This window comes from Uloborus diversus, chromosome 7 (genome assembly GCF_026930045.1).
Source record: "Uloborus diversus isolate 005 chromosome 7, Udiv.v.3.1, whole genome shotgun sequence".
Lineage (NCBI taxonomy): Eukaryota > Metazoa > Arthropoda > Arachnida > Araneae > Uloboridae > Uloborus > Uloborus diversus.
In genome coordinates, this window is record NC_072737.1 from 85,938,672 (window position 1) to 85,966,632 (window position 27,961).

Here is a 27,961-nt window from a genome sequence, read left to right on the forward strand (position 1 = left end):
AACCAGAAATACTAATTTGGAAAGATAAACTAAAATTTTCTCCCAGAAACGTTATTTTATTTTATTTATTTATCTTTTTTTATGCTATCCCTAAAAAGAACGGAACGAATGTCTTTTACTATTCGCTCATTCCATGCGCCTGCGAATTGGCGCATGCGCACTCCCTTCACCGGTTGCGTAAAGCGATGGACGTTGTTTAACTGCTTCGCTATCACAACATCGCTTATATTCGCACGTGGCTCTTCAGTGCAGTGTTGTGCTCCGCTCCCTATTATCGATTTGGAGGTCTTCTCTCGTTTTTGGACATTTCGCCGCCGGAGAACTTCCTTTCCGCATTTTCTCACTTGGGTGTCAAAAAAGAAGTGATGCTGGAAGTTTTAGAGATTGAAGAAAACTTTTTATCCGGGTTGTTTGTATCAGAGACCATGCAGAAAAGTAAGCGAAAATATTTTTAATTGCAATATTACTTTTATCTTTAAAATACATAAAATTTTCATCGCATAAAAATCTACCTAGGAGGTAAAGGGCACTATGTCACTAAAACTAAACTTTGTAATAGATGTGTCAAAGTTTTTTTTTTTCGTGATTATTTTTTCACTGGGTTGTCAGTTAGGGAGTTGAACGAATTTTTTTTTTTTTTTTTATAATCTTTGAACATTAGACTTATAAAATTTTATATTAAAGTACAAATTTGAAACTTTTCTAAGTTGTCATTTCTAAATGGATATGGTTTCCCTTACCTCCCAAGTATATGTATACATTTTCTAAGAATAATGTTTAAAAGTGATAAGAATTTTAAAGTCGGTTTGTAAGAAAAACATCATTGTTTTTTACTATTGGTTTTTAAGAAAAATTTTTACCGTTTAAAAATGTTTTACGATGATAGAGATTTTTTCCTGTACAATACAAGCATCGTTGTATTGCATAGAATCATCTGTTTTGATATTCATTAATCGCAAACATGCTAATTGATTAAAAACATTGCTTAGCTGAAATTTGAAAGTTTAAGGTGATTATTATTAAAAGAAGAAAAATGATATTTATTGCACTGTACATTTTGTACCAATGTATAAATCCGTCTAATCTCTGTTGCTTTGTTACAGTATATTTTTGACAGAATTTATGCATATTTTTATTGAATTAATTTAATCGAGTTTCAATTAAAAATTTCCTTTGCGTTCAAACTCTGTATTGTTCAGAATTGGAGACAAAAATGTTTTCCGGTTGCAAAAATTCAAACTGATTTTAGCTTTAGAATTTTGATTTTTACAAAAAAAACTTAATGCAACTTCACTCGTTGCTTCTTTTCAATAACTTGATGGAGGCTAATTTATTAATTTTTTATAAATATTGTAATATTGCAACAGAATTATATTATTAATAGGACATATTATTTAATCTTAAACTTTCCAGACTGAGTAAAATTTACAACATAAAATCTTGTGTTTTTTTTATCAAAATTTTTCTTCATTGATATCTTTTTATTTGGTCACATTGTATGTTTTTAATAAAGCAAAATATTTTGTATGTGTTTTCTGTTAAGACTTAAGCCAGGGATGCTCACTAGGGAGAAGGGTGCAAGATGAATCATGGAATTTTTTAGGAGGTTGATTTTAAGGGTTTTTTTTTTGGAGCGGGTGTCTCGTTCTAAGGGGTTTTGTTCCATGGTACTTGAGGGGGTGAGTTATTTTGGGGGAGAATGAGCACCCCTGCATTAAAAGCTATTACTGGAAAACACATATTAAGCAAACAAATGAGTTATTGCACTGTTAGAAAAAAGAAAGGAACTGCATTCACGTGTTTCGGAGCAACAAAGAACCACTTTATCAATGCATGAAGTTATGAGATTTTAGCTGTTAGTAATCTAAAATGTTGAATAATGCAATCCCTCAATAAATTAAGACTGCTTATTCTCTTACTACTGTCAGTTTATTTTCTCCATTTCCATTATTCCTTATTTATCTTTTTTAAAATATAGTGGTTTCATTTTCTTCTTTTATCTTCCTTTTATAATGGCATTTTTTAATCTTTAAACCATTTAACGCTGCCAGCTTTCGAAATTTTGAACTTGAAGTATCAGAGTCAATACCTCTCTTTTGCGGACATTTCCAAGTACTGGTTACAAGTTTAGGAGATGCAATACGTTGTTAGCCTCATCCCCCTCCCCCTTTCTCTCTTTTTTGACAGTCTGTCAACAAGAATTAAAGCATACGATTTCACTATAACTAGTTCTGGAACTTGGAGTGATGGGGGCGTGCTTCCGAATGGTTGTCAATTTAAAAGAATGGCACATTTTGTGATGTCAAAATTGAAACTCGGGTATACGGTGCTTTAAAACACACACACACACACACACACACACGTGGTTTAGGAAGCGTATACTACAAAAAAGATTTTTAAATGGATTAATTTATTAATGATAAGAACATTTTAAAATATTAAAAGCAAACTTTATTTTTTATTTATTTTTTATGTTCATCAAAGCAGCAATCAACTCTTGATATTATTCAAAATCATTGCGTGAAAAAGAACCCTAAATTATTTCTTTCCTTATATCTTTTTCAAAGTTAGTTTCCACGTGCGATGTATATATTTTCTGTTTATTCTGTGATTATGAATATAAATATTTGCAAGTTATATTTTTTCAAAGAAGCACGATTCATATAAAACATGACCATTGATTTTTCTCCTCAAAACGAGATAGCCTATTTCTTAATAATAGCTTATGTATTTATTTATTTATTTTTTTAAGTACGACAACATTTTTTTTTTTTTTTTAATATGGTTAGTTCTTGGTAATGGAAAAAAGAGTAAAGATGAGGTAAAAATGAAGTACTTATACTGTCTTATAATTGTTTGACGAACAAGTTTGTTTCAGTACATTCGATGTTGATTTTTTTAAAGACAAAATTTCTGACACTTCTTTAAATAATAAATTGTGTTCAACTATCGCTTTTTATCACTAATTCAAAACTTGCTAATAAGTGGAAACAACCTTTCCACGGATGGATTAATATGCCAGAGAAGTATAAAATAAATATTCAATAATAATAATGCAATAGTTGTACAGTTCGCATGATTCGCATTATTGAAGCAGGTGGGTTTTACTTTGCAAGTTGTTACTGTAAATCAACTTTTTCCTTCGCGTAACTATCTTGCCGAAAAGCGTACATTTCGGCATCCTGTGGTCCTGGAGGGGAGAGAGGAGGATTATGATGGACAGGTTGCCTAAAAGCGGAGTTCTCCCGTTCAAAATGGAGCGTTTGATCCCTTTTACCACCACAACTGAAAAAACTGAAGTCTTTCATTCGCTTGGTGCTAGTTTTCTCTTGAAGTTGCAATCAGGTACACGTTGCGCTGAACGTGACAGTAATCGTTCAACTCACCAAGAGCTGAGCCATTGTTTGTCTTTTTTAAGTAGAATAATTCGTGGGTAGTTTTTTATCCCCCCCCCGTTTCTTCAATTCTCCCCCACCCCCCTTCGTGCGTGCGGTTTTTTTTTTTTTTTTTTCCCTATTTTAATTGTAGTTCCTTCTCTGAAATGACAGGGGGTTCCTGTCGTTGGCTGAAATTTTTAAGTGGGGGAGGGGTAATTTTAGTGGGATTTTTGGAGATTCTCGTTTTCTAGTTGGGTGCTCGTAACGTTTGAGTTGGTGGGAATCAGGGCCGCCAAGAGCCAAGGCGAGCTTCTTGGCAGTTGGTCGCCCCTCCCCCCTCTACCGAAAAAGACATACTATTTTGATTCCAAGTGCGGTCCTTAGTTTCTGATTTGGCTGATATAGTCTTGGGAATGAGCATCCATGTAAATTATGATGACATACTTAAGAGTATTATTTATGAACTAAAATATTAGCCCAATTTTTATTCTGGGCAATGGTGCTGTGAAAGCACCCCCCCCCCCCAGAGGCATTGGTTTTAACATAAACGCAAATTCAAATACAATAGATTATGCATATGAAAGGGCTGTATTGATCAAAAAACTCCTCTGTAAAGTAATTTTTGATCAAAAAAACCCCCTCCAGAAGGTAATTTTGATCAAAAAACCCTATCCAAAAGGTAATTTTTATCAAAAACCCCTCCAGAAGGTAATTTTTATCAAAAAATTTTATCAAAAAACACTCTCCAGTAGATAATTTTGATTAAAAAAATACCCCTCCAGAAGGTGGTTTTGATCAAAAAAAAAAAAAAAACACCAGAAGGTATTTCTAGCTGCGCTAGTGATTCTGGGTGAATAAGTTTTTAGTCCTTTTGTACCAATTGTGCAATCGTGTCTCGGTAATACTGTTCTTCGTAGTTGATCTTGTTTTGGCGAGAAAAATGCAAATATTGTTGAGGACGGTGAGCTGGGAGGAAGATCGAGTGTGTGCTTACCATAAAGGGGGTCGCGTCAAAAGCAGTCAAAGGCCTTCTAATGACTAAAGTGTTACTTGGGCGCTCGCCAGCCTCCGAATTCTATGACCCTCAACTGTTATACTCCTTGTGCAATTTCCTATCCATGCTTAAGATATTTATAAACTCATTGAAGGAAGAGTAGATTATTCCCCCCCCCCCCGTTTTTTTTCTTCCACTACGCGTGTGCAACCATGCAATGTACGGCGAAAAAGAGATACTTCAAAACTGCATGAAAGAAATAAAAAGTGCCCAATGAATATTAATTTTTGGGATAGCCATGAATTGGATAGTGCTATTAACATTTTTATTGGAGTTAAAATGTTGTTTTATTCTTGCTGAGTAATCATGGGGTGGAGTTTAATGTTATAGAACGATTTTTTCCCGTTTTTTTTTTTTTTTTAAGAAAAAAAAAGAAGTTTTGAAAATGGAGATTTGTTTAAGCATTTGCATCAACTCTCTGTTTAACTGTTTTAAGTTACTCCCTATTTATATTTTTAAAAAAGGAAGAGATCGGGATGAACTTAATTTTTTTAAACTGATTTTTGTGTTTTTATTAATAAAAACAGAAGGGGTTCGTGCCACGACCAGGCAAACGGACCCCAAAATAAATGCGGGAGCCATTCCTTAATTTGCATATTTTACCACATCCTAGGATTGGTAATATGGCAATAAAACTGAGGTTTCAGAGGATGTTAACTTCTTGACCGTGTTGTGGGATGAAGATAATCTTTTGGAGAGTCACATGAAGCACATTTGCAATAAATTTAGAACCATTCTATGAAGTTCTAATTGACGAATTTGTACCTGATAGGAATTTATTTACTGAAATTGAGATGGTCTGCACAAATTTAATGGAACAAACTAATATGATTGTCAGGAATAAGGATAACATGTGGGATGGGAAGGGGGAGGCAAATTGAGAACCTTTGCAACATGGAACGCACAAAAGGTTGAAATTGCGAATTGAACATTGTTACATTTTCAGTGGCGGATTTACAGCTTTGGTGACTCGTCGCAATGTATTTTTGGGGGCCCCTTATTAATGAACAAAACTACATAATCTGTTTTATGTGCCACTTTGGATGTTCTCCGAGGCTCTTATGTCACGGGTCCCTCGCAATTGCAACATGGTATAAATCCGCCTCTGTACTTTTCTAACTTCCAAAGAGTTTATATCTTTCTATGCATAAATTCTGGAATGAAAGTTCCCTTTCACTCAAAAAAAAAAAAAAAAGCTTCCATTGCTTACAGATACGTATACGAGGGTCTGAAGATACAAGGGCCATCACAGACTCCTTGGTTTTATAAAGCTGCAAAATCATTCATCAGCTATTCGAACAATTTTTGATTTTTTTCTCGAATTAATTTTTTCTAAACTATAAATTTTTATCACATTTGACAGAAATGTGGATTTGTAATTGTAATCAATGCATTACAGAGTATATTATTGCATTACACAACAGTTGTGAATTTTCCTTACTTTTAAAAACAAATAAAAATTCTAATTAAAGGAAAAAAGAGAAAGAAAAAATTTTGAAATCGCTTGCATAATATTTTCGACGCCCTCAAAGGACTAGTGTCTGATAGTCCTCTAAGAAAAACAAGTTCGGTAATTGTTGCAGTTTGAACTTAATCATCTTATTATTTTCTCGCCAGACAAAACACTCGAATAAGAATAGCGTTCACAAAGTAAGACAAGCGCGATTCCCATGGCGAACCATTAAAAAAAAAAAAAAAAAGCCCAACTCTTTCCTTAACCTGTTGAATATTCAAGAGCCCTTCACGTGCGTTGTTGATTCGATCGGATGTAACTGTTTTTCCTCCCTCGGATGATCCCCCTTTCCCGCTCACCGAAGCCCCCTACCGACACGTGCCGTTAGGTAACTGTGACGTCACGGACCCAGCTCCCACGCATCTTCCCATCCAGGGATGCTTCGGGGCGGGGTATGGGGCGAGATGGAACATTCCGAGAGATTTCAGGGAGGTGGAGGCAGACGATATCGCTGTCCAGAATATCTCGCTCGTGTGTATGAGTTTCAAAAAATATCTGTGGAAAAAAATTAAGAAACGCGGGAGAAAATAACAACGTTGATTAGAAATATCTGAAAAAGCGAATGCATTTAAAAATTTTGTTTGCTTTTTCGACCAGAGATTTTGTATTTTAAATTTTACAATGCAGGGGTAGCAGATTGGGTATTCTGAGAACAGAAGTAGAGTTTAATGATGCAATCAGAAGGGGGAGAGGGTGTCCAGATTTTCTAGCCATGCACACAGAAGGGAGGGGGGGAGGGAATATCCAGATCTTCTAGCCATACTCACAAATGCCTTCTTAAAAAGAAGTCTTCATTTTAATCAATATTTGAAAAATTCATTGCTTTTAACTACTTTTATTTGTGTACAAGAGTGCAGCAAGGAGAAATTAGGGGTTAACTAACCCAAGTTCTTGGATTTAACCATATTGCCAATCCTAGTGTGAAAAGTTACGTACATGTAAGGACTGTATGACCGAAAAACTCCGTTTCCAGGAGAAAATTCTGGCTTCTTTAGGGAAAGCCCCTTGGGGGATTCCCTCCGCCTTAAAAAATGATTCAAATTGCCCTTGGTTGATCAAGTGTTTAGAATAAATATGATTCCAGTTTGGTCTCTGGAGGAAAAAAATGAATAAAAGCCGTTCTGCGTAAAATCTTTTTTAAGCTTAAATGAAAGAGAAAGTTTTCAACATTATTGTCTTAATAAGATAAAAATGCAGCAATACGGTGTCGAAATAACTGTGCATTCGTTATGTATTTCTTGTTATATCGTGTGGTTTCAGCATTTGATTGAAGGAAAGTAAAGAATATATATAGTGAGTACTTTGAACTCGGAGAAGAGAAGCTGGGAGTTTAGTCGAAGCACTTTTCTTGCTGGTCGTCAAGGGAGGAGAAAAGGGTTTCGTTGCTGTAATCTTAGCAGTGGATTAAAAGCTCTAAAGGGCATCAGGGTGAAGTGTATTGAGCCGAACAAATGTTTGTTTCATTGTGCAAGAAAGGGTCGCAGGAATTACGGAAGAAAATAATAATTTGCAAGGGGGTCGTCCTTAAACGATGTAACGCTTTGAAAGGGGGGGGGGAGGCTCGTTAAATTGTGACAATTTGGGACAGGGGGGAGGGAGGGGAAAACAGGACGTGAAAAATCCCGATTTTTTTTAGAACAAAATATTTATGAGAAATAGCGTGACATGTGACACTTAGTGAGCAATGGGAGAAAATGCTTGAGAACAGTTTGACATAACTTGTGGACAGCTCCCAAAGCAAAAGTGGAAGATGTTTCGCTTCGAAATACTTAATGCACCAAATGCGGAAATAGCTTCTGGTTTTGGAGGAAGTTGTAATTAAAAATATGAGGACACAAATCGGAAGAGAAATTTTTAGGCTCCAGTCGCGTTAAGGAGGATCCGCACTTGCAATGGAAATATGAGTTTGTTTTTCATTTCAGTTCCATTAAGCATCTCAAGAAGCACAATCAGCAAGACAAAACTGCAGTCTCTAGATATGATAAGTGGGCTGTCAGTATATTGCATGTAGTTCCTGCCTTAATCCTGGCTGAAGGCCGGTAACTAACTACTCAATACGCAACCAACAGCAGTGATGTTCCCATCAATTTTTCTAAGGGCATAACTCCCAGTGATCCATTATGCACGTGTTTGCAATCATATACATAATTCCCGAAATTCATGAGGGTATAAGCAAAGGGTGATAGAGTTCCGAATTTTCCAATGAGAAGAAAAAAACTGGTAAAATTAAAGTTTCATATTTTTTTTATGTTTCAAAATTTAACTTTAATTAACTAGCACTGTAGCGATTAGTAGCTGCTCTTTATATGCAGCTATAATAGTTCCTTGGTAAATATTATAACCGGTTGCTAAATCAGTTCATTGCTTTAGGAAAATTTTAAAATGCGATGATAGAATCTGAATTATAAATGAAATTTTTTGAAGCTTGAGGGCAAACGCTATATGTCTGAAAAATGTTTCAAAATATACGGCGTATATGGAGTATAACCCTATGGGAATATCCCTGACCAACAGGTCTGAACTATGTTCGATCTTTTAGAGGATGTGGGTCAGCCTCAACGCAGCATTGTGATAATACAATGTGACTAATATTCCCCCCTCCTTCAATTATTTATTCCAACTAGTATTCATTCAGATTTAATTTGTAATTTTTTTTTTTGAAACTACATTTAAAAGCATAAACTCTATTGCGACTTGAAACTTGGTGATGAGATGACACAATCAAAGTTGGAGCTAGGCTAAATTGATCTCTTTTTTGCTCATGTTTTCGTAACTCAACATTGCGCTGCGATTGCATTAGCCGATGACGCAGCACAAAGCCAATCAGTATTTAAAACATGCAATGTTCAATGTAACAGTAACAAACTTGTTTTTTCTTTCGGACCGCATACGTTTAAAATTATTTAAGACACAGAAGATTATTGAAAAAAAAAATATGTTTGCGTTTTTCCTCCAGCAAACGATGTTTTTTTTAGCCGAACAAATTGCAATAGCTTGAGAAAAGAATGAGAAACGTTTTCTTTTCTTCCTTTTTTTTTCTTTTTTTTTAAAGATGTACATGCACAAAGGTAAGTTTTACCTTTACCGGGCCACTCACAGAAGCTTTGCGGGCCGCAGTATTAGTGCTACGGACTTGGAATGCTACTGATTTTGGGCAAAGAGTCGGAGTTGTAGGCGAAAAACTCTAATAAACTCGGAAGGTTTGTTTTTAATTTTTCACAGCGTTAACTGTTTTTTGTCGGGTTTTTTTCCTGGCTCTCACAAATTAATTGCAATAACTAGCCACAAAAAAACATATAGAAAGAAAGAGAGAGGGATGAGATGAAAAATAAGATGTTATTATACAAATTTCCTGTTTGTTGATATTTAATATTGAAAACAAAAATAAGTCTTTTGACTTGTTTAGTTTTTAGAATTAATTATTTCAAATGTTTTACTTAATACTACTCTGTCATTATTCACTGGTAAACTTACCGTTAAGAAAGAAGTAAGCATTAGACAGATTAGATAGAAATATTGCATCAACATAATCTTATCAATGTTGGAATTTGTGTTCAACGTTTGATTATGTTATGCACTAACAAAAAAGCATATATATATATGTATTTTAGCATTTGCAAATCGTTTTTTAAATGCACTTTTATACAAAGAACCGGCAATGGGCATTTGAAAATTTATGATCCACTTAAAAATTTACTTATCTTTCATTATATTTAAATTTCAATCACATCAAAATAAATAAATAAATAAATCGAAAAATAAATATGAACTGGACTTTGTTATTTCATTTGAAATGTTTCTTTAGCTCTTTTATTCTCTAACGTTTTATCGTTGCTTTCAGAAAATTAAAGGAAAAAAAAAACTTTCGTTCTCGTTTTTTTTAAGATTAACATTTTGTAACCGCCTCCTCAATTATTTGCTTATTTTTCATTGCATTAAAATTTCAATAATTTCAAAAAAAGGAAAATCAAATCTGAATTAGATTTTGATTTCATATGAAATGTTTCTTGACACTTTTACTCTCTAACGTTTTATCGTCGCTTCCAAAAAAAAAAAAACCTTTGTTCACTCCCTTTTTTAAGAGTAACATTTTGAAACCCCCTCCTTTTCCCGAACCCTTCGTTATGACTTGTTTTGCAAAATTTAATGTTTTATGCAATCTTTTTAATTGCTATATTTTATAACCTCAGAATTACTTTTAAAAATCTTATAATTGTTCCATTTCGTTAGTAATCAATTCAAATAAAAAAATTCAAAATTTCTTTCTCTCCAGTTTTTGGTTTTATCCAGTCTGTTTTTCGATTGTTTTCTACACAAAAGTAAAATTTTGTAACCCCTTTTCTTTTGAAAACTAAATTTTTATCCATTTTTTATGAGTTAATTTTTAGTACCGCCTGCTGTTCTAAATTTAACCTACGTAACCGCCTTCTTTTTAAAAACAGCATTTTGTTACCGCCTTCCTGTTGAGCTCGGTTTTTTGTCAACGCCTTTTTTTAATCGTTCTGTTTCGTTACCGCCTACTTTTCAAAACATTTCGTTACAATTTTCTTTTTGAAGTATTATTTCCTTGCTACTTTCGTTTCTGAAGTAAGATTTCGTATTGCCGCATCTTCTTCTTCTTTTTTTTTTTTAAATTTGAACTTTCATTAACGTGTTTATTAAAAAAACTCGCATACGCTATCTTTTTAAGAGTAGATTTCATTACCACCTTCTGTTCAAAAATTTAATCTCTATACATACTGTATTGTTTTAAAATTTAAATCTCATTAGTGTTTTATTCAAAAAAATTAAATTGATTAACAACTCTTGTTATGACTTAATTTTCATCAATACCTTTTAACATTAAGCTTTATAATCACTTTCTTTTAGGCATTACATTTCTTTATCCTTCTTATTTTTCGTTATTGTTATCATTTGGAAAAAAAATCCTTGTTGCATCGTTTAAAAAATTAAAATTTTTCCCCTCCTGTATTTTAGAAGAGACATTTTTTTATTGCCTTCTTTTTAAAAATTTTACACTTTCGTTTAAAATATCTCGATTTTTCTCTTTTCGAGAAATAAGTTTCTAAGCAGTTTAAAGAAATTATTACTTTTTTTTTTAATTCGAAGATAAATTTTCTTATAGTTCTGTTTTCAATACTTGGCGGTTTATTATCGTTTATTAATCCTTTTTTTTTAAAGTCATTTTCTTTTTAAAATGAAATTTTATCCCTGTCTTCTTCTAAGGCACTAAACTTCGTCATCGTCATCCTTTTGAAAGCAGAATTAACAATCGAAATTGATCATTGATTTCAAATTGAGTAATTGATTGCAATTGGCTTCGCGTAAATCTCGTTCGCTTTGTGATTGGTAGATAGCAAGAGTCGCATGATCCATTGCTTTATACAGCAGTGGAAGCGATAGTAAGGCGATGTCGTGTCGCAAATCTAAGCCTTTTAGATGTAGTAATTATGAATGATCATTCCTCAAACTATATGTGAGACACACTAGGGGGTGGGGGAATGGACATAGTGCCCCAAGTAGAAAACTCTTTGTTACAGAAATCTCTTTCCTGTTTTTCATTTTTCTAGAGTGACAATAATTGTTTCGCTTGTGGCAGCGAGAAGCAAAATGATGAGAGTGGATCATTTAAAGTTATGACCAAAACGCATTTGAAGTTAAGATCCTAGCTTTCATTTTTTTTTTCAATCATGCTGTATAGCAGCTACTATGTCTCGCCCCATTACAGAGGAGAGGTTCCCTTATCATTTGTACTGGTTATATCCGCATTTTTAAATTTTGCACTAAAGTCCCTTTGCTTCTCACTGTCCATTGTAAATTATTTCCTAGAACTCTAAAAAGTTTAAGTACTTGAAGTGATGTCACCATTTAATCCTTAATCCATCAAAAGAGAATACTGCCGTGTGCAGGTAAACGGCAGTATCTGCAGAAATGAGTTTTCGAGGTAGTTGAAGAAATGTGTGTCGGATTCAATAATAAATATAGGGAATTCTTGGAATTAGATGTTTTTTTTTTCTTACCCTTTTTTCAACGGAAACTATATAAACAAGCTTGTACAATAAAGCTAACGTACAGTAGATGACAAAAATGCGAAAAAATGAAAAATGAAAAATTTGCAGTTACTGCCCTTTACCTGCACACGGCAGAAAATTGAAACGAGTTAGTACAGATATTATTAGAAAAGTCCTAAATTTTTCATGAAATTTTTATCATAAAAAGAAGGCACGTTATTCAGTGAAACTTAACAAGAGTTTTCAAGGCATCACCAATTCGTGATTAATTTAGTTGCCATCTTAACCCTTTCCGTTCAACAGACAGATGGACGTCCCATAATCAAACAGTTTTCAAGGCATCGCCAATTTATGATTGGTTCAATTGCTATCTTAACCCTTTCTGTTCAACAGATGGATGAACGTCCCATAATCAGATTAAAAAATCGAATTTAGACATCAATTTGCGGAGAAGAATATGAAATAAAATAATCTTGCCCAGCAACCTTAATGACGGTAAGCAATCGTCATCCAGAGTTCATCGACTTCAACTTTTCCTTTCGCTTACTTATCCTCCACCTACTTCAACTCAGTCAGGACAATCCACCTTAAAATAAAAACTGCTTTATTTGAATGCGCATTGGATTACCCGATTCTTAACCAAGCCATGCTTGTGCACTTGTTCATTCAGCCTTGGCCTGCTTTTTCAACTTTCTCTCTCCCTCCCCCTTTAGCTGCTTGCTCTCTTGAGTATGTTTTTTCGTTTGTTTGTTTCACTTTCCCCATGACACGTTTTATTTTGTTGTTTCGCCACTTTTTCTTTTCTTCTTATTTTCAGTTTCATGATTTATCCCTTTTTTTTTTCTCTCTCTCCGTTCGTTCACGGTCGTTCATTCCACTGCGGTTTCTTAACTCAACTCGGGGACGTTGCCGGTGTTCTCTGATCCACCAGCATTAAATGATTCATCATCCTGCACGGGGGACCTAATTATAGATTGAGTACATGCAGAAGGATTTGTAAAAGAGATAGTTTATCCCCATTTGCCATGTGGACTTGCTGTCAAACAATGTGCGTCCATCTGGGGGAGTTGACATGTGAAAGTGTCATGTCACAAACGCAAAAATTGTTTTTAGAAAATGCAAACACGATGCCAGAAATTACCTAAAAATGCTTCCTTAATAATACTGAACTCTGTCAACATGCAATATTCACAAATTTTAAATTTCATAAATTTGGATGCTTCTGTGTAAAGGGAAAAGAAGCAAGTATCAGTTTCAGAACTATTTCCATTTACGCGTCAACACCTCAATTAACTCTTTTGCACCAAATTCTGGTCTTACACAATAGCAGATTTAGTTTATGGGCTTGTCGCAATACTATTTTGGGGTCCCCTTGCAGTTATGGCGCGGTGAATTCGCCGCTGGTCTTATAAACCTGAAAAATTCAATCATCTACTCATCATGATCGAGTGAAGACTACTAATTAGTTAAAATCAAATTTTATAATTCCTAGCATTTTGCGATTCCATTTACGGAATTAAAGTACATGCAACCCACTTTATCCTCTTACGATTTTATGTGCGCAACATTTGTGACGCCACGAGCTGTCGTTACTTTAATTTTAGTGCTCCAATTAAAACTGAATTAACAGCTAACTATTTATTAAATTTCGCCAAAACAAAGCACAAGACTACATTTAAAACAACACTTACAACATATATAATATTAAGAAACGCAATACTCAGATTCTAGATCTTCCAGGAGCGATGGATCAATGCACCTAGTGCCTTCTCTGGTATCCAATCGTCTCCCGCGCATCACCTACTATCCTACCTACTGCGCCTAGGTGGCGCTCAATACTTTATACTCACCGGGCATAGAGCACTCAAAAGGGGATTGAATATATACTAGCAATAAATTTTTGCATTTTAAATGGCGATTTTTTTTTTAAATTTTTTTTTTCATAACTGTTCTGTATTTTAATTCCAAGATCTAAACTTTCCCGCTATGCTACTGGTAAGGCTCTAACAATGAAGGAAATCAACAAAAATAAGAAATAAACTTATTTCTTTTGCACACAATAACAAATAGCTTTTAGTTTTCCCCTCAGTTTTGTAGTTCGACATCTAAATAATAATTTTTAAAATAATAATAATAGTAACAACAAATACGTGCTGCTGATTATTCAATATTTATGAAACCAGGGACTTCTGGAGAAACAATAGGCGTTGATCAACCTGAGTTGTACTTGTAACAACGGAGTTTATTGCAGTTGTAAGTGAAACTTCATTTTTTAGCAACAGTATGATAATACATGAAATACACCGCCAACTCAGTCAATTCCAGCCGAGGACTGCAGCTTCGTGCTTATTAGTACTCATCAGCCCGGCATAGGAATGACTGAGCTGGAGGTGGAAAACCTCTTAAGGAAGTCAAGAGTGCCATTCAAACTGGTAGCTAATACAAGAATTAGCACTAACCAGACGAGTGACTGAAGCAATGGTTCGGTTCAACTCAAATATTGAAGGCAAGGCAGTTATATTCAGTAAGTTACCGCCCTATAGCAAGGGTAAGGCAGAAATACTTGAAATACACCGCCAGCTCAGTCAATTCCAGCAGCTACCAGTTTGTTTCGCACTCTTATCTTCCTTAAGAGGTTTTCCACCTCCAGCTCAGTTACTTCTATGCCGGCCTGATGAGTGCTAAAAAGCACGCAACTGCAGTCCTCGTGCTGGAATTGACTGAGCTGGCGGTGTATTTCATGTATGTCTGCCTTAGCCCTGGCTTTAGGGCGGTAACTTACTGAGTATGATACTATTTTTTTTTAATTTTGTGTTTATCGCGTATGATCATTGGAATGTACCGAAAGGTCTTCTATTGGTTAATGTTAGGTCAATACGTTTTTAAAAATATATTTTTGCTTTCATGTTCAATTTCCCGATTAAATTAATCTAACTTCAATTTGTAAATGCATATTTGTTTCCTAACATCTAACAAACTCTCTTTTTCTGTGCTACTTAAAGTCTTCATTCATATCATAAACTAGAAACTATAAGTGAACTAAAAGCATTCCCTGCAGAAATATGGATTAAGACCACATTTATGTGGTCTTAATCCATATTTCCATGGACTATGTAAAAACGAATTCCGGTGGAAAATTGAATTTATAGGCAATTGTTAGAAATAAGGGCAACTTCACCAATTGATTATAGTATTGTTTCTGAATTCTAATAATATTGTCAATCGATTGATATTCTCCAATTTATCCAGAAAAGAATTTTGTAAGGACCGGATCAAAGTTTTGTTTGGACTTCAGTAATATGAATTTTCCTTGTTTTAGTTTTGGAATCATAATAGTATATGACCTGTGAAAATGTTCCAAGTTTGCTTCTTAACTTCAAAAAAAAAAAAAAAAAAAAGTGAGAGAGGAAGAGAGAACGAAAAAAAAAAGGAAATTGGTATGAAGAAATATTGGTTATTCAAACGAGTTTTCTTTTGAGCAACAATTTTCGGTTAATACGGTAATAATTCACTCAGGGTGCCCTGAACTTGGGGATGGTGGAAAGTCTTAATTTAATTTGCCGAATGGAACTCCAAATTTTGCCGAATAATGATAAATTTGCCGAATAGAACACATAATTTTGTGGAATGATGGTAATTTTATCCAACAGAACTCCAAATTATGCCGAACTAGTTAATTTCGCCGAATCTTCAGATAAAATTTGCCGAATTAGGACATTTTGGGGGAGGTCACTGTGACCTCCCGTGACCCCCGATCGAGACGCCCCTGGCTTCTCTCCAGAATTAAGAAATAATTTGGCACACACAAAAAAATGAAATTATTTTGCTGAGAAGTAACCTTCAAATCAGTATATTAAAAGCTTTATATTGCCAAATTCAGACTAAGAAACAAAGCAAAAAGATAGATGCTCGATAAATAGGTCAGTGATACTCAAAACGGAATTAAAGTACCTCGCACTGCTCCAAGAGGTCGCTTCAGTAGTGAAAGTGCAACAACCGCTTCTCCTCTCCAACTAAATAACAAAAAAAAAAAAAAAAAGATTCGAATGAAATAAAAGAAAGAAGAGAAAAAAAGACCTCGTAATAATTTCCGTGCATAAGGGAGGCGGAGCATTGGACTTGGCGATGGGATTTGGCGAGCTATTAATACAGTTGAGGTCACGTGACGAAATGAAAACGTAAAGCGTGGTTTTATCCTACCTCAGATCTTAGCATGAGGCTCGTTTTCGTGTTAGTGTATTAGCATTACTCCTTTCGCGCGCCAGCGCTGTGTGCAATTATTATGAGTTTCGGTACCAGAGGAAGAGTTAGTGAAGTGTTAGCGCTCATGTTGTGTTGGTCAAATATATTCTGCGTTTGAAAAATTTTCTTCAGTCATCATTATTCACATACATTTCTTGGATTTACACTGTGCACCATATTTTTACCTGGGAATTTTTTAAAAAGTCACTCAGAAGATGTATTTTGCCAACTTTATAGAATAACTTGATTCTTGTAAGTACACTCTGACACTTAAGCAGTTTTCAATTTGCGTTAATCTCTTTCTTGAAATAATAATACTTAAACAAGACCAATGAATAATTTAGTTGCAAGAAATTTGTACTTAAAAGCATAGCAATTTAAACTATCAATCGATAATTGTTATTATTTTTATTGTAATTTTTCTCAGAAAATTTTATTTTACCCCCAATTGCAACTTAGCATTTAAAAATATTCTGTATTTGTTATTTTCCTAAGTACGTGAGCGCATAAAATTGATTGATCTGAAACATTTGGGAAAATATACTGAAACTTTATTATGTATTATTTCCTTACTATTATTTGGAAAATGATAAAATCATGTATAATTTTTTAATGAAAGAAAATATCAATAGCATGTTAAATTTATTAAGGTTTGTTTCGTGAATATTTAAAAAGACTGTTGAGTTATTTCTATGTTTACAAAACAGCAATTGCAACAACACCAAGATGTAAAAGTGTAAAAAAAATAAAAAATAATAAAAAGAAGTTTTATTAAACATCCTCTTTCTTTCATCATATTAAATACGTGTAATCTGACTACATGCGTTTTTGATTTAAAAAAAATCTAAATAAATCTAAAAACATTTCTGACATTTACAATAAAATTATACTTCCCTTTTTTAAGTTTCACGATTAAATATTCTTCATTGATTTCATCTAATGCCTTGTATGTTTTAAATGACTTTTGGAATAATTCTTAACGTTGCTCATTGCTTGTTTTGTTAGAATTTTGCTCATAAATGAAGAAGTAGTTAAATATTTTCTTTAGTTTATTAGGCTATAAGTTAAAAAAAAAATGTTTGTGCAAAATATAAATTTACTTCTTATCGAATTTGAAGCAGAAGTTTCAACACATTTTTAGCACTAATTGTTTCTAGTATTGATTTTTTTAAATGAGATAATACAAAGTAATTAGAACACGTTTTTTTTCCCCTTTTTATAAAATTTAACTTTATTTTAGGATTTTAGTAAAAGATGTTTATAAAATTCCTTCTAGCATGCTGGTGTTTAGTTTTCGTTTTGCAGTTTGACAACAGATGGCAGCAAAAGCATTTTCATTAAACTTCAAGTTCTTATTTTCATTGAAGTTCATCAATACAATAACAATTACTAAAATATTTTTTTTCTACCAGCTAGTAAAAAATGGAAAATTAAAAAGAATAAAGAAATTAACAGTAAAAAAAAGAGAATAAACTAAAATTTACAAAGAGACATGAATAAAATTATAATAGCAGATACATTAAATATTATTTGTATGTGTCAACAGCTTTTTACTGTAAATGATAAAATGAGAAAAATCAAAGTAATTTAAGTGCAGACGACTTCAAAAACATTGCAAACACGTGTTTAAAGAAGACCGCCTTTTATCGGTGCTTCAATTTCTGAGCACCGGCATGAAGGGAAAAAAATAATAACATGAATCGGATTTGATATCCATTCTATGTAACACATTTTTTTTTCCATTCCGGAGCTCATTTTTATGCACATATTTTTATGCTTTCTTCTGTTCTCAAACACTGCAACATCTTTGCCATTTGTGTTTTTGCACGTTGTTTTTCCTAATTGTTCTGCACAAATAAAAAAAAAATATTTTGCTTAAAGTTAGAATTATAATAAAATGTGAGTTTTTTAAATATATTGCATTGAAGTTTGAGTCTTTTTTTTTTCGGTATTATTTTATTTGTTTGATATTTTCAAAATTACGAATTTGAAAAGTTATATCCTTTTCTATTTTTTGTTTCTATTTTATTTTATTGTAAAAGAAGACATCTGAAAACTGTTTGTAATTATTAAAATTTCTAACATAGTGTATTTATGAAGAGAGTCAAAATCGATAGGTTTAATGAACAAAAATATTGTTTCTCAGACATTTTTGTATACACTTTTAATAAAATAATAAAAGAGAAATGCTGAGTGAAAATAAAATTTAAATGATTGTAACTCTACCCTTATATGGAGAAGGGGGCAGGGGGTCATGGCGCAGACTGCACCATTTAAATCGCTAGAGGGTAGGTTTCACTGAGAGGTTTTTTCTCTCTTTTTTTTTGGGGGGGGGGGGGAGCTCTGGCTTGTGAGGGACGGTTTTTTCTGGTAGTAAGGAGGAGGATTGCGCCTTTGCTCTTGAGAGGATGGGCAACCCTGCCTTTAATCAGAGTACTTAATATTTTAATTATTGACATTACAGCATGAAAAATTTTTGAATGACTTTTTTTTTCTTTTTATAGAGAGAGAGAGCGAGAAATAATTATAATGCAAATCGCTTTCTGCATAATAAAATCAGAAATTAATGATTATTTGGTAATAGAATACACAGTTATAAAAATGATGCTTTAAAAGCCATGTAGGATCCGAAATATCGTTTGTTGATTCGGTGGCGCAGCGAGGTAGGGGTGAAAACACCCCCCAAAGTCATTGGTTTTAACATAAATGCAAATTCCAACAAAGTAGTTTATTTATATGAAAAGATCTTTTTTATCAACACCCCCCCCCCCCAGAAGATATTTCTGGCTGCGCTAGTGGTTGATGTGTGTACATTTTTGTGTTGGTTTCTTCTCGACTTAACAATGCAAAATAAGTATGCATCAGTACTGAATGTTAAAATTCACTTAATATTTCATTAATAACTGAATGAGCTCCAGTAATGTAGAGCAGTTCTGATAAAACAAGTGGGCTAGCAAATAACTAGCAAATTGTTAGTTCTTTTTTTAAAACCAAAAGCTAGTTAAAGAAAACTCAGTGCCAAAAATTGCTAGTAATCTTTCGTGTTTTCTCGGCCTTTGAAAAAAGTGCTTGTTATTAAATATTATTATATTATTTTCCTTTCGGGAACATTTTCAAAGAACTTTTCTTTTTTTTAAAAAAGAAAGTCTAAAAAAGAGAAAAAAAAAGACAACATTTTGAACAAAAACACAATTGTTAATTATGTTTTGAAAAAGATTGAGTTTCTATTCGTCACAATGGCAGAAGAAATTTTAAGTTTTTTTCCAAAAACGAATAAAATTTCTTGAAACAAAATATCAAATAACCTTTATTTGGTCAAATGTGCCAAATCAAGTACATAATTTTAGTTACTGAAGTCATTTTTATCTAGTTGCATGAAAATTACTAATGTTACCTAAAGTTTATACAAGTATGAATGTTTTACATTAACTTATTAACAAGTCAATAACCATTTTACATTGCAGTTTGTCACACATTAATTATTTTGTTGATTTTCTGTATGGCAAAATATAACGTGACATCTAGGGAGTGGAAGTCAACAAAGCAAGATTTTAAGCAATTGAATGGTTTAGTACAAAACAAAATAAAGTTAAAATTAATTTCTGATAGTGTCAATAAAAATTTCAAAAAAAAAAAAAAAAAAAAAAAAATGACTGACACCACTTTTGATCTCAAAATGACTGGCCTGACTGTGTGCCGTGGTTTTGGTGCTAGTATTTTTTAGCACTAGCGAACTTAATGTTTTCTAAAATTGAAATCATGGCTTATACAAAAGTAATGTGCTAAATATGACACTTCGTAAAACCCAAATGAAGGTATGAATAGAAACAATCAGGGAAGCCTCGAACTTTAATTTTATGAGTTCTCAATTTATCTAATGTAACTCCAAATTTTACCAAATGATAAAATACTTTCAGAACAACAGATCTAGGTTCGCAATGTTTTACAAAAAAAAATCGAGAAGGAAAGATAAACTCTTTCTTTTTCTTCACAATAGTTAATATTCCCGATTCTTATTTTTTTTAGAAGGTTGAGAAGAGTGGTTCCCAACCAGGGGAAATCACCCCCCAAAAAGGGGCAATTTAGGTCCTCAAGGGGGGGGGTGTTAGTATTTAAAAAGTAAAATAATAATGATAAAAAGGCAGCGAATATCGCAATTGGAACCGATTGTTGAAAGCTTAGACAAGGAATCACAAGATATTGTAACGGATTCGGTGCGACTTCCACTTTCTTGAAATGAAAACACAGTTCTTGATAAAAACACAGGAAATTTATTTACACTATGTACAGGAAAGATCTTCAACAACTGCTAAATTATTCATCAGCAATTAAGCAATTATCACACAACACCGTAAACTCAACGTTTACACACGTATTTACTTCCAAATACGAAAACAACACAGCGAAATGCCTCGCTATAAACAGAGCAAATACACACGCTCAGTTCGAAATCCTCAATCGAAACTAAACTGTTTATCCATCGCTAACGGCTTAAATACACCGAAAAGAATTTTCTCAAATATTCCACACGCTTCTCGAAATGCGTTGACCGTTATCCATGAAAAGAAAGAAAATAGGGGTCGTATACTTTAGCCGAATGAAAAAGGGGTTGTATATTCATTACGGGAAACTATTTACAGGTTACGTTCCTACAATATTTACTATTTACAGGATTTGTAACATTGCCCCCTTCCTAAGGACTGCACGTCCCGGGCAGTACAATCCCCAGAAAGGGTGCCAAACTTCTATCACATGTTCACAAATATACACATTAATTAATAACTAACAGATACAGAAAATACAATAATAACAAGAAATACTACTAAACATTAAAAGCAAAAATTATCTACAACTTTTATGTTATCAACCATGGTTGTTTACGTAATACTCATGAACTATGGCCATAGTATGGGGCTAACCGATCATAATGTACAACCCTGGGTTTTGCATTAGGTGATTTTTGGATCCTCACTACGACGTCATTTAGTCGGTTAAGGACTTTGTAGGGTCCATCCCAATGCGACTGCAATTTGGGTGAAAGACCTTTCCGTCGGATGGGATTCCATAACCAAACCTTGTCGCCTTCGTTGAATTCATGTCCAGTAGACCTTGTGTCGTATCTGGTCTTCATCTTCTCCGCCGCGATGTTGATTCGCTCTCGTGCGAAGTTATGAACGTCTTCCAACCGGGCCTGGAGATCCTGGATGTACTCCTCAGGCGATGCAGGCGCATCCGGAGGACGACCGAAGACGAGATCACAAGGTAGCCGAAGCTCTCGTCCGAAGAGCATCTGAGATGGGGCATATCCGGTAGTCTCGTGGACAGCACTGCGGTAGGCCAGCAGGAACAAAGGTAGCTTCTTGTCCCAATCCTGTTGATTTCTGGATACCATAAGTGAGAGATTATTGAGGATTGTGCGGTTAAATCTCTCCACCATGCCGTCCGATTGTGGGTGTAGTGGTGTTGTCCTAGTTTTCTCAATTCCGAAAATTTGACATAGGCCCTTAAACACAGCAGAGATGAAATTCCTCCCTTGATCGGAATGAATCTGCAAAGGTGTTCCGTATCTCGAGATCCAATGTTGGACTAGAGTCTCTGCTACGGTGGTAGCCTCTTGATCTGGAATGGGATATGCTTCCGGCCATTTGGTGAAGTAGTCGATGGAAACAAGAATGTATTTGTTCCCATCAGCAGTTCTTGGTAGAGGACCCAGGATGTCGATCCCAATTCGTTCGAAAGGAGCTCCAACGTTGTACAGATGTAGCTTCCCTCTGCTTCTCTTCTTCGGTCCTTTACGAGCAGCACAGGCGTCACAAGAATGGCACCACTTCTCCACGTCATCCTTCGCCTTGCTCCAGAAGAAGCGCTCCCGAACTTTATTGAGGGTTTTCAAGACACCAAAATGTCCTCCAGTCGCACTACTATGTATTTCTTTCAGAACATCTGAAATCCTTGATCGGGGAAGTAGTAACTGCCACCTAGATGCTTTGCCGTCATCAGATTCCCATTTCCGGTGTAGCACGCCGTTCCGTAAATGGAGTGAGTTCCATAAAGCCCAGTATCTTTTTGTTGCAGGACTAAAGATGGAAACGTCCTGCCAGCTAGGTCGCCGACTGTCACTCTCCATGAACTCCAAAATTGGTTTTATGTCGGGGTCTTCAAGTTGATCTTTTCGAACTTGGTCGTCACTCCATGGATCAGGTTCTGAAGACCTTGGAGTCACTGTCACCTGATAGGCGGTAGGGCTAGTCGTTCCATACTGTTTCTCGATTCGGGAACAATAGTGGCAGTTCTCAGGACAGGGTCTCCTTGATAAAGCGTCAGCATTACCGTGAGATAACCCTTTTCGATGCTTGATCTCCATGTCATATTCCTGGAGCCGCTGTATCCATCTGGCTATCTGGCCTTCTGGATTCTTGAAGTTCAAAAGCCAAGTTAACGAGGCATGATCTGTCCGAAGCAGAAATTTTCTGCCGTAGAGGTAATGATGGAAGTGTTCTACAGCTTTCACTATGGCCAGCAACTCCTTTCTGGTGACGCAGTAATTTCGCTCCGACTTGGATAAGCATTTGCTCCAGTAAGCGATGACATGTTCATTTCCGTCAATTTCTTGGGATAAAACAGCTCCGATGCCCTCGTGGCTCGCATCAGTGTCCAGGATGAAGGATTTTTCAGGCTGAGGATAGGCGAGGATAGGCGTTGATGTTAAAGCCTCCTTCAGTCGTAGAAATGCATCTTCGCATTCTTTGGACCATTCGAACTTTTGCTTGCTCTCCGTCAGCTTATGCAAAGGTCGTGCAATGTTGGAAAAACCCTTTACAAACTTCCTGTAGTAGGTGCAGAGCCCCAGAAAACTTCGCAGCTGATGGATGTTTTCGGGACGACTCCAACCCTTGACAGCAGATACCTTTTCTGGATCGGTTTGTACACCTTCAGAAGAGATGATGTGACCAAGGTAGTTCACTTCCCGGCGGAACAAATTACATTTGGACGGGCTTAACTTCAGATTGGCTTCCTTAAGCTTTTGCAGCACCTTCCTAAGATTTGCCAGATGTTCTTCGAAACTGCGTCCCACGATGATGATATCGTCTAAGTACACCAGACAGGATTCGTAGGAAAGTCCTCTTAACACTGTCTCCATAAGACGCTCGAACGTAGCTGGTGCATTGCAGAGGCCGAAGGGCATCACTTTAAACTGCCACAAGCCTTGTCCAGTTGTAAACGCTGTCTTCTCTCGGTCATCAGGGTGTATTTCAACCTGCCAGTAGCCGCTCTTCAAGTCCAGGGTCGAAAACCACTTGTGTCCGGAAAGAGTGTCCAAGGTGTCGTCTATCCGTGGAAGAGGGTAGCTGTCTTTCTTGGTGATTTCATTTAGCCGTCGGTAATCGACACAAAATCTGGTGGAGCCATCTTTCTTTCGGACCAAGACGATGGGAGAGGCCCAAGGACTGGATGACGGTTCGATTACATCATTCTCCTTCATCTCTTTCAGAAGGGTTTCAACCTCTTCCTTCTTAGCGAACGGTAGTCGTCTTGGATGCTGTTTAATAGGGGGGTGTTCTCCAGTGTAAATCCTATGCTGCGTTAAATTCGTACGGCCAACATCCTCCGATGTAGATGAAAACAGATGCTTGAAGTCGTCCACCAATTGTTCCGCAGCAGTTCTTTGATCCTTCGATAAGGGTGCACTCCCAATTAACTTCGATGTCAAGGACTCAGAAGACACAGTCTCGGGGGAATTGATTCTTCTAATGATGCAGTTTACGGGAGTACAAGTTGCTAACACTTTGCCTTTCCGGATATTCCTTGGCCTTTCACTCACGTTGGCGACTCTCACAGGAATTACATCCTTAGAAAGGTCCACAAGCGTAGATGCTACCAGCACTCCTTTTAGGCTATTGCTTAGGTTAGGGTATTCAATGAGTCCAAATCGAAAACTATTGCTTTCTTCAAGGGAGCCAGGTATTAATGATTCTGACCTTGAGGGAATCGATAAATCTGTTTGAGCTATTATTTGATGAGCGGATTTTACATCACTCTCTGCAGGGAAAACGGCTATGTCTTCTCTCATCGAGTGCAGCTCATTAGTCTTGAAGTCGAGAGTGAAGTCATATTTCTTCAAAAAGTCCAATCCGAGAATGAAGGGGTCCGTGATATTAGCGACGAATGCCGTATGATGGTAGGTGGCATTCCCAAACACTATTTCCAAGTCCACTTTACCGTCAATCTCAATTTTGTCACCTGTCACAGTCTGGAGACTTACGCGTGGCGATGTCCACAGCAGTTTCAATCCAAATTCACGAGCCACATCTGTCCCAATGATTGTCACATTGGCTCCAGTGTCAACAATCAGTCTGCAGGGGTTCCCATTTACATGTGCGTAAATGAAAAGTCCATCACTGCCACTACTAGAAGAGGAAATCTGCAGAGCTTTAGTGGTGGTGATTTCCTTCCCTCGCGTAGCTTGGCGAGCCGGACAACTCCTTCGCAGGTGTCCTTCACTACCGCATTTCCAGCACTTCTGCTCTTGTTTCTTTTGGGCTGTTATGCTGCTCAAATGTCTTGTCAAGTCACCGAGTTGTCTCTCAAGTTCAGCGAGGTGGGACGACCTGGAATCAGACTCATCAGCTTCCTGAGTCCGGATTAGATGGCGATCCACACGGGTTGCTTCTTGGGCAGCCTCGTATCTCATCGCATACACAACGGCAGAATTCAGGTCTTTGACATCCGCCATCCGTAGAGCTTTCTGGATTTCCGGATCTCGAACCCCGTCGATGTAGTAGTTGAGTGCCAGGTTGTCTCGAACATCCGCAGGGCAGTCGTAAAAAGCAAGATGAGACAGTCTCTCGATGTCCGCCGCAAGCTCTTGCAGGGTTTCCCCAGTTTTCTGGAAACGGGACTTCAACTGGAGTCGGCTGAAATCTTTCTGGCACTTCTCACCGAAGCGAAGCTCCAACGCAGATGTGAGGGCGGCGAAATCCAGGCGCTGGCCGTCCGGAAGGGTCTGGAGAATGTCCGCTGCGTCACCTCTCAGGGATGCTGCAAGATGACAGGCCTTGGTAGCAGAGTCCCATCCGTTCGCTTCCGCCACTATCATGAATTGGGTCTTGTACACCTGCCACGAACTTTTCCCATCAAATGTGGCAAGTTTAATGGACGGTCGAGCAACCGATGTGGGAGCGCCAAACTGTACAGAGCTGCTTTCCGCGGTCGCCAATCTCCTTTCCACGTCCTTAAAGATCTCTTCTTTAAGTAGATGAAATCTTCTATCTTCATCTTCAAATTTATTTTCTACAGCATTGAATCGGCTTTCAACGGCATTAAATTTTTCTTCAATAGCATCAACTCGATGCTCTATGTCATTAAATTTATTTTCCATCACAGTCTTTACCGAAATAAGGTCGTTTTTAATTTCTTCTTGGTTAGACGTTAAGTCCTCTTTCAGCACCGTTAAATCGCTTTTTAACTGGTCCTGATTTGCCAACATACTTGCAGTCAGATCATTTTTTAATTGTTCTTGATTAGCCGCCATATCATTTTTTAATTGTTCTTGATTAGCCGCCATATCATTTTTTAATTGTTCTTGATTAGCCGCCATATCATTTTTTAATTGTTCTTGATTAGCCGCCATATCACTCTTCACAGAGGTGATTGCGTCAAGAAGTTGTTTTAATTGTTCATCCATTGCGCGAGAAATCACCATAAAAATAAAGTCCTAATTCAAAAAAAGTCTTTATGAAAAAATGTCCAAAGTCACTTACTCCAAGAAAGTCCAGAAGAAGCCCCACGTTGGGCGCCAATTGTAACGGATTCGGTGCGACTTCCACTTTCTTGAAATGAAAACACAGTTCTTGATAAAAACACAGGAAATTTATTTACACTATGTACAGGAAAGATCTTCAACAACTGCTAAATTATTCATCAGCAATTAAGCAATTATCACACAACACCGTAAACTCAACGTTTACACACGTATTTACTTCCAAATACGAAAACAACACAGCGAAATGCCTCGCTATAAACAGAGCAAATACACACGCTCAGTTCGAAATCCTCAATCGAAACTAAACTGTTTATCCATCGCTAACGGCTTAAATACACCGAAAAGAATTTTCTCAAATATTCCACACGCTTCTCGAAATGCGTTGACCGTTATCCATGAAAAGAAAGAAAATAGGGGTCGTATACTTTAGCCGAATGAAAAAGGGGTTGTATATTCATTACGGGAAACTATTTACAGGTTACGTTCCTACAATATTTACTATTTACAGGATTTGTAACAATATGAAGCTCACACTTCTTAGCATTGAAAAAGGTGTTCCTTGTAACACCGAAACACGTGTCTGCAATAATTTGCTTGTTTTGTGCTTCAATACGTTGGATAATTGATTATTTTAATTTTCAGCACAAAGGTATTTATTCGTTATTAAGGAATCACGAGTTAAAAAGAAAAATTCCAGTTCTACTTAAAGCGAGCTTCTTCCTCACACCAGTTCAAGCATTAAAGAACTTATTTCATTATTCATTGCCAAGTTTAAATTAAAAATTCATAAAGTGTTAGTGTTTTCAACTCCCCCCAGTTTGCAATCTAAAAAAGAAAATAATTCCATGAAAAATATTTACTTCTTATTTTGAAAAGTATGGCCATTATGAGTTAAGTATTTCCGTTCAAATAGCTCAGTTGTTTGATTCAAGATAGGAATAAAAAAAACATAAAAAAGGTACTTTTATATATTTCTTTAACATTAAAAGAAAGTTATTGGATAAAATTGCTTTGTTATATGCAATTTATTTCAAATTAAAATTAGATATTTAAATTTTCAATACTATGGATGTTATGTAGCGCCAACTTTTGGCTGCTTTAGGGTGATAGGTATCAGTTAACCTCTAGAGGGGGGTGATGGGCTGAAAAAGGTTGAGAACCACTGGTTTAGAACATCAATGGAATCAAAGTTCATTTAGTTGTAAAAAATACGTTTTTTTTTGTTCAAAAATTAAAATAATAATAAAACAAATACATTTAAATTTCACGACGTGATGCACAATAAAAAAAGTATAATTGAATCTATATCAAGAATAGAATTCAATAATTTAGCTTAAAAGTGGAAAAATAAGTTAAAATGATTTTCATTTATGGTGCAAGTTAAAAATTTATAGAGTTAGATTTTTTTAAGGGCTTTTTTTGCTTTCTAGTTTAAAGCAGATGAACTGCCGAGGTTCGTTTCAAATTTTGTTTGACACTTTTTTTTAATTGATAAATTTATTATTTGAAGTAGTGAAAAGCAAAGGGATGCAAGTGGCAAAATTAAAAATTTTGAGATAACCAGTGCAGATGGTAGGTGGACTCCTTCTCTGGTCTTGGGGGCAAGAGATAGTAGTAGTAGCCCTGGTAGGGTGCTGCTGTTCAGCATGATTTAGAAAAAAAAATTCAATTGAAGCCTACCTACGATGTAAGCTTTTTTACGCGTTTTACTCAAAACTTGAAAATGTCCACTTGCATCCCTTTGCTTCTCACTGCCTCATTTGTATTTGCAGTTTTATTTAACAATCTTTTAATTTTACATTTTTCGTTTTCTTCCCCCCCCCCCCAATTTTATAGGTAAAAGCAATCAATTTTGTAGTTTGGTTTGTTTTCTTTAAGCGGATAAAACAACGACAGCAAACGAGTGTAAAGATAGCAATCTAAGTGAAGGGGGTGTTAAAGTATCAACCCCAAGGAATTAACTGAAATTACTCAAAGTGAACTAGTGTCGTCAAAATTTTA

The 27,961-nt window shown here is 35.6% G+C and overlaps 1 protein-coding gene across 2 annotated transcripts in view; it reads left to right on the forward strand.

Annotated features, from left to right (window-relative positions):
- Positions 1-244: 244 nt before the first annotated feature.
- Positions 245-27,961, forward strand: part of LOC129226470 (nuclear factor interleukin-3-regulated protein-like) — a 35,065-nt gene continuing 7,348 nt past the window's right edge. Inside the window, exon 1 of one of the 2 annotated variants that reach the window (XM_054861076.1) lies at positions 245-435. The gene's annotated coding sequence lies outside the window, so the exon portion shown is untranslated. Of the gene's footprint in view, positions 436-15,092; positions 16,450-27,961 lie in introns of those variants that run through there. The other variant, XM_054861077.1, reaches the window with a different exon arrangement.